General features: G+C 45.1%; 1 protein-coding gene across 1 annotated transcript in view; it reads left to right on the plus strand.

The window, feature by feature from the left end:
* LOC146860824 (sperm-specific sodium:proton exchanger-like) overlaps window positions 1-14,075 on the plus strand; it is a 4,630,975-nt gene that overhangs the window by 2,055,206 nt on the left and 2,561,694 nt on the right. The gene's annotated exons all lie outside the window — the stretch shown is intronic.

Genomic DNA, 14,075 nt, shown 5'->3' on the forward strand with positions numbered 1-14,075 from the left:
AGGGGTGGCGCCCCCGGTCGGGAAAGAAGAGGAAGAGGAAACTGAAGCGCACATCGACCTCTTAGCTGCCCTAACTTGCCCTCGGATCCTAACAATACAAGAAATCATACGTGCCGGGGAGCACGACGCCGTGCTGACAAGGACACGGGGGGCTCTTCAAAAGGGGTCCTGGGCTGACTTCCTGCACACCGCCAACTCGTGGGCGGACGAGGACAAGAAGGACTTGCAGCAGATGTGGCGAGTGCGGAATGAACTGAGTATGACCCGCGATGGTGTCGTCCTGCGAGGGTCTAGAATCGTCATGCCCGCCGCACTACGCCGTCAAGCCACGGCCATCGCCCACGAAGGCCATCAAGGGACGGAGAAAATGAAGACCAGGATGAGGGCGAAGATATGGTTCCCAGGCCTAGACGGAATGGTGGACGAAGTGGTAAGAGGCTGCGCCGCGTGCCAGGTGACGAGCGGCCCGGAACCTCCGGCCCCCATCATAACAGAAGAACCAGGAAGATACCCGTGGGACAAGATCAGTATAGACTTTGGGAGCCTCCCAGACGGAAAAGTGTCGCTGGTAGTCATGGACAGTTTCTCGAAGTATCCCATTGTGGAAGCTCTACCATCTACAGCCTTCACGTTCGTGGGACCAGCGCTGGAGAAAATGTTTGCCATGTTTGGGCGCCCCTCAGAGGTGAAGAGTGACAACGGGCCACCCTTCCACGGCCATGAGTTCCGGGAGTTCCTTCAGCATCAGGGGATACAGCATCGGCGAATCACTCCTCAGTGGCCGCAGGCCAACGGAGAAGTAGAGCGATTCATGAGGACCCTGAACAAAGTAATTCGAATAGCCGGAGTGGAACAACTAGATCCCGAGAGAGAAATCCAGCGGTTCCTGGGAGAGTATCGGAGCACGCCCCACTGCTCCACAAAACAAGCCCCGTGGTCTCTCATGCTCAACGGGCCTCGCCGAGATGGGCTACCCGCAGTTCCTGGGTGGGTGCCCCCACCGTTCGAAGAGGAGGAGGCCTTCCGAAGGCGAGCGCACCGCAACCGACAAGTCAGCCGGGCCAGAGGCAGTCGAGACCGCGACATCGGACCAGGGGACAGTGTCCTCGTGAAAGACAGAAGACCAGGAGGGAAGTTCAGACCCCGGTATGAGCAAGGCAGCTGGACCGTGGCACGGAGGAGAGGGACAATGGTCACAGCAGAAAGAGGGGTGGAGTCGACCACCAGGAACATCTCGTGGTTCAAACGCATTCCGGAGGCCACCGACTGCGACCAAAGGGGACTGGGCGGAGCGGCGGAAGAGATCTCAACCCCGGTGTTGGGACCAGAACTAACATCCAGTGGAGCCTGCGGTGCTCCAGAGCAGAGCCATCACGCCCCCCCGGAAGGTGAAGCCCCGAATAGCATCCCACCCAGCACCGGCACTCGTGCCACGGTCAGGTATGGTCTGAGAGCAAACCCCACGCCCAGCAGCCGCCTTAGAGACTTTGCCTGCCACGCAAGTGAGTGACTGCTATGGATTTTGGTTTATTTTTTTGTCCAAGTTGGAGAGGGATGTTACAGTTAGCGCTCTAGCGTTAGACGCTAGAGCGCATGATGTTGCTACGCAATACGTACGCCACGAGCGTGGCGTACGCTTGGTATAAAATAAAGGGGCGCGGCCTGCCGAGGCAGTTACGCGCCGAGCCTGATATCCGATGTGTGGTGTCCTTTACTGCAGCGCCGGGGCAGCGCAGCGGGGGTTTGCATGAGCACAGGTTACCCCACAACACGTACTTCCTGCTGTTTTACACGAAGCATGTAAAACAGGAAAAAGAGACCCCCAGCCGGGAGTGTTTAACAGTAGCTAGAACCAGCTGCCTGGAGGCACCCTGGAGGGGGCTGCTGGGAACCCTCGCTGTGTGATCAGTGCACGAGCGGCAGCAGAGAAGATCCAGCCTGCAGTGAGAGCAGCGTCCCAGGGGCAAGGGAGGACTCAGAGCGGGCATAGAAGAGAGCAGAGTCCCTAGTGGCTGTGCTCTTACCTGCAGGAAGCCCAATTAGCTACGTATAAAAATCAGGAAGCTGCATGCACAAGTGGTTCGAAAGACTTCTCTCTCCAGAACGCCTGATATAAATTACCACATTAAGATGATCGGGCGCGTGATTTTACCCATCTACGCCATTTTTCTCCAGGGGGAGAGTGGCAAAACTGGCAAAGCTTTTTTTTCTTTTACCAACCGAGAATAATATTCTCTGTCTGAATATGGTTTGCTTACAGTTACCTGGGCAGAAAACATCTGTTTTCCCCTAGTACGGTGCAAAGATTATGTGTCATTATTTCGACCATCACAGCCTGTCATAGTACACAGTTGAGTTTTTCTTAAGGGGCAAGTGAATCTCTTCGACTGCTGTGCTGGACACTGAGGAGACCAAAGACCCAGTTGCACACCTGCACGTGAGCAGGCGAATGGAAGTCCACTGAGATCACCATTCTCAGCTGCTCAGAGAGCACATTTTGGAGTTAACGCAAATGGCTACACCTAGCATTTTCTCCTATGTCTTCCATGCCGCGTCTTTCTTTTGCCCCGTACTTCCGTTCTCACTGAAGCAACCTTCAGTACCCTTGGCCCCTCTTCTCCTTTCCCCCGCCCCCAGTATCTCTCGCAGTGCTGCTTTCACGACTTGAATGTATTTTCCACACTAGGCAAAGCTACTCTTTGGAGTGGGAATAGCAATTTTTACCCCTACGCTATCCAACGTTTTCCCTACTGTTGCACTCACTGGAGTGGGAATAGTCATTTTTACCCCTACGCTATCCAGCGCTTTCCCTACTGTTGCACTCACTGGAGTGGGAATAGTAATTTTTCCATTCCCGCTATCCAACGCTTTCCCTACTGTTGCACTCTCTGGAGTGGGAATAGTAATTTTTACCCTCCCGCTATCCAACGCTTTCCCTATTGTTGCACTCTCTGGAGTGGGAATAGTAATTTTTACCCCTACGCTATCCAACGCTTTCCCTACTGTTGCACTCACTGGAGTGGGAATAGTAATTTTTACCCCTACGCTATCCAACGTTTTCCCTACTGTTGCACTCACTGGAGTGGGAATAGTAATGTTTGCGCTCTCACTATCCAATAAAATCTCTACTTTCTTTACATTACTTTTATTATGTTTACATTTTAAGCTTATTTATATTATATTATGTGTGTTTTATTTAATTGTTTTTAATATTTAATTACTTTTATATTATTTTTAATACATTTAAAAAATTCGATATTTTAGCTAACTATATTTGAACATTCTATATTTTGGAATCGATATGTTAGTACTTACCTGTTTGTAGAGAGGGAGTCGATATTCTGTCCTTCAATATTTTGGCGTCGATATTTTGGGCATTCTATATTATGTCCCTCGATATTTAGTCACTGATCCACCTGAAATCACCCGACTTCCTAAGTCCAAAAGGGTTTGGTCCTAGTTCATCTCTAAGTGTCCCTAATCTTTAAAAATCTAACCGTGACTTTCCCCTCAGAAGCTAACGGGAGTTGGGGGCTGTGTTCTCACACTGCACACGGCCTCCGTGGGTCCCCTGTGTCACTACCTTGGGTGGTTCCTTGGGGTCCCAGCGATTTTACAGGCTCTAGGCCTTGTGTCTAGTTAAGTCGTGGTTCTTATACCACTGAATATGGTTTGCTTACAGTTACCTGGGCAGAAAACATCTGTTTTCCCCTAGTACGGTGCAAAGATTACGCGCCATTATTTCGACCATCACAGCCTGTCATAGTACACAGTTGAGTTTTTCTTAAGGGGCAAGTGAATCTCTTCGACTGCTGCGCTGGACACTGAGGAGACCAAAGACCCAGTTGCACACCTGCACGTGAGCAGGCGAATTGGAAGTCCACTGAGATCACCAGTCTCAGCCGCTCAGAGAGCACATTTTGGAGTTAACGCAAATGCCTACACCTAGCATTTTCTCCTATGTCTTCCATGCCGCGTCTTTCTTTTGCCCCGTACTTCCGTTCTCACTGAAGCAACCCTCAGTACCCTTGGCCCCTCTTCTCCTTTCCCCCGCCCCCACTATCTCTCGCAGTGCTGCTTTCACGACTTGAATGTATTTTCCACACTAGGCAGCTGCATGAAGATTAGCCCTAACCTGAAGCCCCCTGCACAGCCCCTGCCCCCAGGTGCGAGGAGCGCCGTGAACCGAGCTGCAAAGCCATTTTTAAGGCACCGCTCAAGAACAGTTGTGGCTCACAATACTGGGGAGGGTTGGGGTTATGAGGGAGGGTTTAAATTAAAATGAAAAGAAATCAAAACTTACCTGGTACGCGCCGCCTCTGGGCAGGGGTTCCCCCGCATTCAACTTCTGAACAGGCATGCGCCTAGTCCCTCCCCTCCTGTAAGCCAATCACAACGCAGCCGGGCACCAGTAGGGACACCATTTTCTCTATGTAGAGTGCGCATGGCTGCTTTGGTCGGCCCCAGGGCCGACCAAGCAGTCAGGGCAATTAAAGTGGTGCAAGCCACACCTCCCCGACTCGCCCCCAACCAGGCGTACGCTCCCACCCACCCTCAACCAGGCATACTCCTGCCGTCTGCTTTCTCGCAGCGCGAGAAGCAGAAAATAAAATGGTATTTAAAATATCATTTTATTTTCTGCTTCTCGCACTGCGAGAAAGCAGTGAGGCGGTGCTCAAACACCCTAATGGAGCAGCCGCCACTGATTGTCACCAATACGTCAAACACAAATTAACTCATTAAGCTTTCTGAATCAATGAGAATCTTTGGACTGCTGGATACAGTCTGATCTCGTTAGTAAATGCATTTACCCACTGAGTTTACATTGATCCGACTCTACAGACCTTCGCAGTCAGTCTATTAACCCACTAAACTATCCCACAATTATTTCCGATTTTCCCCTCCAAATCACAAACTGGAGGTGAACATACCATGTGTTATTTTCTGCAGTTTTCTTTCCATTGTTCGACTATTGCCACTTTTAACTTGTCCAAGCACACAAGGTGCATTTTGGGCAGCACCAATATTGCAAGCTCCTCTCACACATAAAAGGAATTGTGCAGGCAGCAGCAGTGCAATCTCACATAACATTAATTCCCAATAGTCACATATACGCTTCAGCTAGTCACTACAGGGACAGTACAATGGCGTTAAAGTAAAATATAGGTCTAATGCTCATCCCCCCATCACAGGTTAAGATGGCAGTACTGACTGAATACCTCTTTGCTGCCGCTGCCAATAAAGGTGCCAATGGGTGTCAATTTTGAATGTTGTGTTCCTGGAGATTTTTATTTGGGAATTGGAGTGACCTCTCCACAACGTTTCACATCTGCCATGAAGTAGGATTTAACGTCTAACCTAAAAAGAGAAAGGACATTAAACCATTTGCCTGCACTCTGGCATGCCTTCTTCACGCCTTGGTCACACTTCGCTTTCTCTTGTAAATTCTAGCGCAATGCGAACACAGTCCATCGGGGTTGACCGCATTGAGCAGGCTATCTGTCCATTGTGAGAAGTTGGCCTGGTATATGCTGTCCACTAGTTATAGTGGGCACCTTGCACCGGTCCAAACAATCCCTTATCGATGATTGGTTAAAGACAACCTTTATTGAAAACTATCCTAGTGGTAGCTATGGAGAGCAGCCTTCAGGCTAAGTCTTGAAGGAATGTAAAGCACCTTGTTTTACCAGTCTATAATCTCTTGAATGGCTAAATGAAAGACAACCACACCAGGTATATATATAAAATATATGTATTTATTTCTAAACATACCCTACTAGTCTCTTTATGAGGCTAGAGGTCCAAACACATAGGTTACACTTCAAATATTACAGTAAAATAGCACAAATACACATTAGGCCTTAGGGGCGAGCCAAACCATATACTAAAATAGTGGTATAAGAACCACGACTTAACTAGACACAAGGCCTAGAGCCTGTAAAATCGCTGGGACCCCAAGGAACCACCCAAGGTAGTGACACAGGGGACCCACGGGGGCCGTGTGCAGTGTGAGAACACAGCCCCCAACTCCCGTCAGCTTCTGAGGGGAAAGTCACGGTTAGATTTTTAAAGATTAGGGACACTTAGAGATGAACTAGGACCAAACCCTTTTGGACTTAGGAAGTCGGGTGATTTCAGGTGGTTCAGTGACTAAATATCGAGGGACATAATATAGAATGCCCAAAATATCGACGCCAAAATATTGAAAGACAGAATATCGACTCCCTATCTACAAACAGGTAAGTACTAAAACATCGATTCCAAAATATAGAATGTTCAAATATAGTTAGCTAAAATTTCGAATTTTTTAATTGTATTAAAAATAATATAAAAGTAATTAAATATTAAACACAATTAAATAAAACACACATAATATAATATAAATAAGCTTAAAATGTAAACATAATAAAAGTAATGTAAAGAAAGTAGAGATTTTGTTGAATAGTGAGAGCGCAAAAATTACTATTCCCACTCCAGTGAGTGCAACAGTAGGGAAAACGTTGGATAGCGTAGGGGTAAAAAAAATTGCTATTCCCACTCCAGTGACTCCAACAGTAGGGAAAGCATTGGATAGCGTAGGGGTAAAAATTACTATTCCCACTCCAGAGAGTGCAACAGTACAGAAAGCATTGGATAGCAGGAAGAGAAAAATTACTATTCCCACTCCAATGAGTGCAACAGTAGGGAAAGCGTTGGATAGCGTAGGGGTAAAAATTACTATCCCCACTCCAGTGAGTGCAACAGTAGGGAAAACGTTGGATAGCGTAGGGGTAAAAATTACTATTCCCACTCCAAAGAGTGCAACAGTAGGGAAAGCTTTGGATAGCGGGAGGATAAAATTTACTATTCCCACTCCAATGAGTGCAACAGTAGGGAAAGCGTTGGATAGCGTATGGGTAAAAATTACTATTCCCACTCCAGTGAATGCAACAGTAGGGAAAACGCTGGATAGTGTAGGGGTAAAAATTACTATTCCCACTCCAAAGAGTGTAACAGTAGAGAAAGCGTTGGATAGCAGGAGGGTAAAAAATTACTATTCCCACTCCAGTGAGTGCAACAGTAGGGAAAGTAATGATTTAATTTTAAAATAAGATTACATTAATTATCAATACCAATAAAAAGTTAATTAAAAATAATTACCAATTAATAACAATTAATTACCATTGAAAATAATTAATTACTAATTAATAAAAATTAATTACCAATTTACAATTATTTATCAATTAATTATCAATACATATAAATAAAAATTAATATTTACTTTATTACAATTAATTTACTTCTCACACAATTCCCCTATAAACCCACAACCCACTCCCAATAATAAAAAATACAATTAACATTATTATCAATTAATCAATTAATAAAAATTATTTAGCAATTAATCAAAATTAATTAGCAATTCATACAAATTAATTACCAATTAATAAAAATTATTTTCTAATTAATAATTAATTATCAATTATCAATACACATAAATAAAAAAAATACTATTTACTTTATTACAATTAATTTACTTCCCACCCAATTCCCCTATGAACCCACAACCCACTCCCAATAATAAAAAATACAATTAACATTATCAATTAATCAATTAATAAAAATTATTTAGCAATTAATAAAAATTAATTAGCAATTCATACAAAATATTTACCCATTAATACAAATTAATTACCAATTAATACTTAATGATGAATTAATTATCAATACACATAAATAAAAAAAAAATATTTAGTTTATTACAATTAAATTACTTCCCACCCAATTCCCCTACAAACCCACAACCCGCTCCTAATAATAAAAAATAAAATTAACATAAATATCAAGTAATCAATTAATATAAATTAATTACCAATTAATAAACATTAATTACCAATTAATAATTAATTATCAATCAATTAATTATCAAAACATATAAATATAATTAATATTTAATTAACCATAATTAAATTACTTCCCACCCTATTCCCCTATAAACCCACAACCCGCTACGGAATTAGACTGTGCAAAAATTAAATTACATAACTTTCATTCGTTTAAAAAAATTAAACATACATTACAAAAATAATACATAATTTTAACACATATACTACCATACATAACACTAAAAAATATTCGATATTATAGATATCTATATTTTTATATTCGATCTTATGGTAATCTATATTTTAAAATTCGATATTATGGAATTCTATATTTTTAAATTCTATATTATGGAAATCGATATTTCATACCCCAATTTCGATATTCTGACCTATCTATATTTAGATAATTCGATATTCTGTCCACTCTATATTTTAACTTCGATATTCTGGGCAGTCGATATTTCTGAATCGATATTTAGGGTGTTCACCATTTCAGGTGAAGAAGGTGAATTTTGACTCTTCAGCCACGAGGACCAGGAGGCATCGAGGACAACCAGGAGCTGGATTCGAGCTGTCCCACGAAGGATGTCGAGTGCTGCAGCGTCGGTGCCCGGATTGGACACAACAAGCCTTGGCAACATCAACCCACGCAGAAAAGGAGAAAGATGCTTCGGTGCAGACCAGCAAGGCCTGAGGGACTCACCACATGGTGGGGAGTCAGGGCACATCTGGAGCAACCAGGGAAGTCCAAAGAAAATCAGAGTTGCATTCACAGGGACCCACCAGTCGACAGACCAGGGATTGCGCTGGAGCCTCGAGCGGAAATGCAGGAAGCGGGCTCATGAAACACTCGTGGAGTAGAGGCCCGCAATCTGCGGTGTAGATGGTGCTTGGGGCGTGGGCTACAATTAACCGAAAGCATGACTTAGAGAGACGTCGGGAAGTCAATGCACTTGCAAATGTGCACGGTGACCAGGAGTTCCGGTTCCACGTTACTCACGAGGGCTGCGGGTCTCAGCTTTGCTGGGGACTTGGGTCGGCTTCTGAGAAGTCTGGAAATCCTCTTCCTGGGCTGCAGATACTTCAGAGTCCGGCGGGAGCTTCAGGGATGCAGAACGGCAATTGCTTTGTTGGTATCTGCCAAGCATGTGAGTCACTCCTTGGCCCCAAGGGAGATTTCTTCAGTCCTCTAGTCATGAGTAGAGCGTCAAAGTTCCAGGATTCAGTTGCAGAGTTTCACCCAGGGATATCTAAAGTCCTGTTGCCAGGGGTTCCTTACTTATACCTACGAAAGGGGTTGGGATAACTCAGGGGACCCACCTATGGGAGGGTTTGGAAAGAGAAGTGGCTACACCCATTTCCTTTGTCCAGTTTCGTGCCAGAGCAGGGGCTGGTAGCCCCTGAACCGGTTTGAGCTGGACTATGCACAGGGATACCAATTACTGGTGTGGCGGTATGATTTCAAGATGTTTGACACCAAACACGACATGTTTCCGTGCAGCCAGTCTAAAGTTAGCATTTACCGTTCGGTTATAATGCACTTAAGAGTATATGGTCAGGCTGCACCACTGACAACCCTGGAGGATAGATTCCGAAGGCTGCAGAGGGGCTCAGCTCATGCCTGGGCACCCTCTCACATATAACCAAGCACCCTGCCTTCAGGATTGATAAGGCCTGCCATAGGGGTGACTGATAGGTGTCTATGTGCAGTGATAGGTGAGATATAGTGAACCTATATCTCAGTAAGGGGTGCATGCACCACCTTACCCAGGCTGCAGTAGAAGACCTGTGGTGTCATTTTGGAGGGCTTCACAGGGGTGGCATAATACATGCTTCAGCCCCTGGTAGGCCTCTGTGGTACCTATGCCCTGGGTACATAGTATACCATATACTAGGGACTCACAATGGTACCCCAGAATCCAATCTGGAGTGTACCTCAAGTACATGGAATCAATTCAGAGAGGAATCAGCTAGGCTGGGGTCCTGAATAAAGTCGAAAAACAGTGTTACAGCAGCAAAATGTGGGGGTAACCATAAGAGGCAGATCCTACTCTCCTACATCCATCAAACGGATGCACTCAGCCAGCAAGAGACTCAGCTGGATCAGGGTTGGTTCTATGATCCCTGGTCTATCTGCAGTCCACTGGATTTAAATATCAGGGGCTGGCTCAACCTTCATCCTCCAAAGAAGTTGTACCCTTGAGCTGAGTATTAGCAATGCCCATTTTCTGCTATGATCTCAGAAACACAAGGTGCCTTCAAGGCGTAAACAATATGCACATATAATGAAACAATGATTTTTGTCCTCAATGGAACGCCTTCCCAGGGCAGAATAAGACAACGCACGATTTATGCTGCCTTGCCTTACTCCAGATTTATGGAGCCACTCAGGGCCACGCAAAGTGGCCTTGCATGGCTTCATAAATCACATGTACGGTTTGCGTCGCTCTTGCGCCACATGCGTAGTGCAAGAGCGACGCAAACCGGCTCATAAATAGGCCCCTAAGAGCATTACAAGAGAAAGTATGTTTGATGGCACACATTTTTCTTCGAATTTGGAACGGGCAATGCAGGGCAGGGCAGGGCAGGGCAATTCTTACTCCTCAGGTCTATGCTTCCTCCTTCTAAATATAGTGTTTTGCCAGGTTGTTTGGGGTATTCATATGTCGTGCCTTGTAGGTGACTAATGCAGGTTTATATGTGCAGCTCGTAGCTTAAAAGAGGTAGCCAATTAAGTAACGCAAACTCTGAAAAGATGAGTCAAGCAGCAGAGTGCAAGACTACTGTCATGGTACAAGATGGACTTTTACTAGGCCGCTGTGTAGGTCAAAATCAGTATTCAATTCTGGATATGCCCATAGCTTGGTCTAAGTTTTAAAATTCACTATTTGACTGCCGAATGATTCTGAGATGGTGTCTGCCCCTTAGTGGTTGCCTTTAAATGGGAGTCCAAGTTTGAGTTTTGACTCTAGGCTAAGACCAAAGGACACAGCGGAAGAGAGAACTTTTTGGTGTGAAGCCCATTTTGTTCAGCTGTTCTGTCCTATCAGTTACCAATTGTGTTTGTTCAGGTAAGAGAACAAAGGGGTTGGAGGGAGACGTTTACATTTTTGAGGTGACTTGGTTTGGTTCTGTTGCCTGATATCTCAATAAGAGCAAAAAGAGCCGCGGGCCCCGGAAGAAGCAAGACTCATTGCTTAGAGAAGGTAAACACCAGGGAGCCAGGCACTCGCTGCAGCGTCTCCCGATATAGACAAGGAAGCTTTCTGACAAAAGCTTTCAACTCTCCAAAACGTGTGGCTTCGGCGGTCATGATGTCTCAAGGAGCAGAGCAACCATGGCGAGTAGGCGGGACAACTTGCAAACGCAGCGGCCGCATCAAGTGTGTGCCCGGGACTGGCTGAGCGTGGAACCGGGATCAAGGCATGTACTGAAGGTATTTCAGGACCATAAGCAACATCTGTACATATACCAGCAGAACAGAGAATGACTGCTAGCAAGCATTTGCAATGCAATAGGGCTCACATTTACACGAGACCTATTGCATTGGAAATGGGAATGCGGGCGGGCAAGAATGCACGAATAGGAGTGGGGGTGGGGGGAGAAGTCACAGACTGAGGGAGGGGGCAGGGGGCACAGGGAAGAAAATAGTGTTCGGAATTAAGGGGCCAATAGCCATTGAAGGATACAAATGACGACATGGCTGTCATGAGGAGGGACTAACAAGCCTAAAACCAATTGGAAGGCAGCATTTAGAAATAAAGCCAGTGAAAAAATTGGGCGGAGAGTGGGCAGAGCTTCCACAAAGCTTCCCCGCTATAATGAATATTGCATGCCTCGCAAAGCGAGCAGCGCATGGCTGCAACGCTAGGCTCGACCTTAAAAGGGGTACACAGAGGAACAATGGAGGACTCGAGGCACAATGGGACTGAAAGGGGATGGGGCATACACTGACACTGTAGGAGATGGATGGTGCAAATAGGGGAGTGAGGGAAACACAGCGAGTGACAGGGCACCCCCACCAGCATACACAAATGCATACACCAGCACACCACTTATTATATTATTATCCTTGTAGCACAATTTAGTTAAATCTGATACATTATTTGGACCTCTATTGCCACATAATTCCAGTATCCCTGTATATATTACAGTAACTTATATCCTCTAAATACATGGAAAGTTATCACTATTACTAGTATTGTACTTTTATTTAGACCTGTTATAGTCACATCTATTCAACCAATTCCAACTCTTTGGGTTTACTTGTATTGCGGTATCAACTAGAAACTAGTCGAACATCAAAGAAACATAATATATGTTGCAAAAGCAACCCTAAGGAAGGGCGTTTATGTGTTTAGGGACCCTGCTCCCCTCTTATGGGCTTATTTAAAGCCAGGCAGTGCTGAGACCATGGCCGGTCAGCCTCTTGGTGTAGAACTACCTGCCACACTTAGAGCATGTGGAGGACCTGGTCATGGAAAATCATTGGTAGTGGCCTAACAAGGGTCTGTGATGTAAGGACTTGCAGGCAAAGGTTTTCAGTGGTGGAGCCAATAAAAGCTGTGCCTTCGGATACCTGGCAGTTCTCCTCAGCTATAAATGAGGTGAGTAACCATGAGTTTGGTGAGAGGAGCTCCTCCACCGTTTTATGGTGGAACTCCTACCCACCAAACCCTAATCGATCCCATTAATGGAGGTGCAGACAAATCATTGGAGGGCATGTTTTGGGCGTGTGTAATAGTGAATTAGTTACAATGACACGTCAGGGGGAAGGGAAGATCCAGACAAGTTTCAATGACTAACTGTTCCACGGTGGAGTAAAGCAGATCATAAGCAGCCGGTTTTACAGCTAATTGAAAAACCCTATAGCCACTGCATGTTTCAGCGTCAGAACGTATCTTAAGGGGTGGGTACAATAGTTACAACAGTATGTTTCATCATGCACCGTTATTACTAGTAGACTGACAAGCCATATAATGTATGAGTGGTCCCCAAATGTCTCTACGGCATACCTGAGGGATCAGCAACCAAGAATACTGTGTGTATCTCAATTATACCAGCATCTTTTAACCAATCCTTTGGCCTGGGAGGAGAGACCCTCTAGCAGGAGCGCAGCAATCTGCGTTTTGCTAATACTATTAACTCTGCAATCAGCCACTGTATCGCCTTGGGGAAACGGTGAATGTATCCCAGTAGCATTATTAAGGGGGAACAGTCTACGCGTGTGTCCACTATTCCACAATAGCCCGGGATACCTCTTCTTACTATATCCTGGAATGACGTCTACTCCACGCCAAGTGAAAGAAGCGAGCAGCGTCGCATATGTGGCACGAGCAGCGTGAAGGCTGACTGGTGTTTATTCTACATACACAGAGTAAAACCAGTAGCCCTCAGAATCTGGGCTTAAGTTAGATATCCTGTCAGGGAATCATCATATGTATATGGCGTCCTATACTACGCAGGAAACTGGGAGAGCAGTATAATCTGGTCAGAAAATTACAGTACTTCAAGGTCACAGCATGTAGACTAACTCGTAGGTCGGTTTCCCATTTCTTACTGGTCTTATTATCAGATGCAGTTCAATCTTCAGTGTGCTGTCTGCACAACCCGGTAATCCCACCCTTCCTCTCGGTGAGCCATGATCATGTGAGTTATCAGTTGGGATCTCCGCCAGCTCATCAGAGAATGTGAACCATCTAGTTAATACCACATGTTGGATTCCGTGAAAAGCAAATGTGTCTAAAGCAGTGGTGTCTCCATTGCCTCTGAATGGCTAAAGTGTGACGAATTTGCTATTTATGAACAAGTGCCCTATTTGTGACAGACCCGCTTTCTCTAAATGAGTGTTATCCAGAGTTCTCAGAAGGGCAAGTTTGATAGTATGCTGAAGGGCTGGTGAATATAGTAACTGTGTTTTCCGGCTGCCTTGGCCACAGACAAGAACGATCAATCTAAACGGTTGTCATAAACTGGAGGGATTTGAGTAGTTTAAACCCAATACTACTTTTCTCCCACGTCTACCTGACGAAGCACCACTTATTACAAGCCAGTTTGTTGCTATGACATTTAAGATGCAGTAGGCGTTTCAAAACTAGATTTGTCCATCTCTTGCCACATGCACGCTTTAATATATGAGGCATACCTAAAAAACTTTGTGTAGGATTATACAATTGTATTTAGTGGCATGAACTCACATATTGACCTATG

Source organism: Triturus cristatus, chromosome 3_1, assembly GCF_964204655.1.
Source record: "Triturus cristatus chromosome 3_1, aTriCri1.1, whole genome shotgun sequence".
Taxonomy (NCBI): Eukaryota; Metazoa; Chordata; class Amphibia; order Caudata; family Salamandridae; genus Triturus; species Triturus cristatus.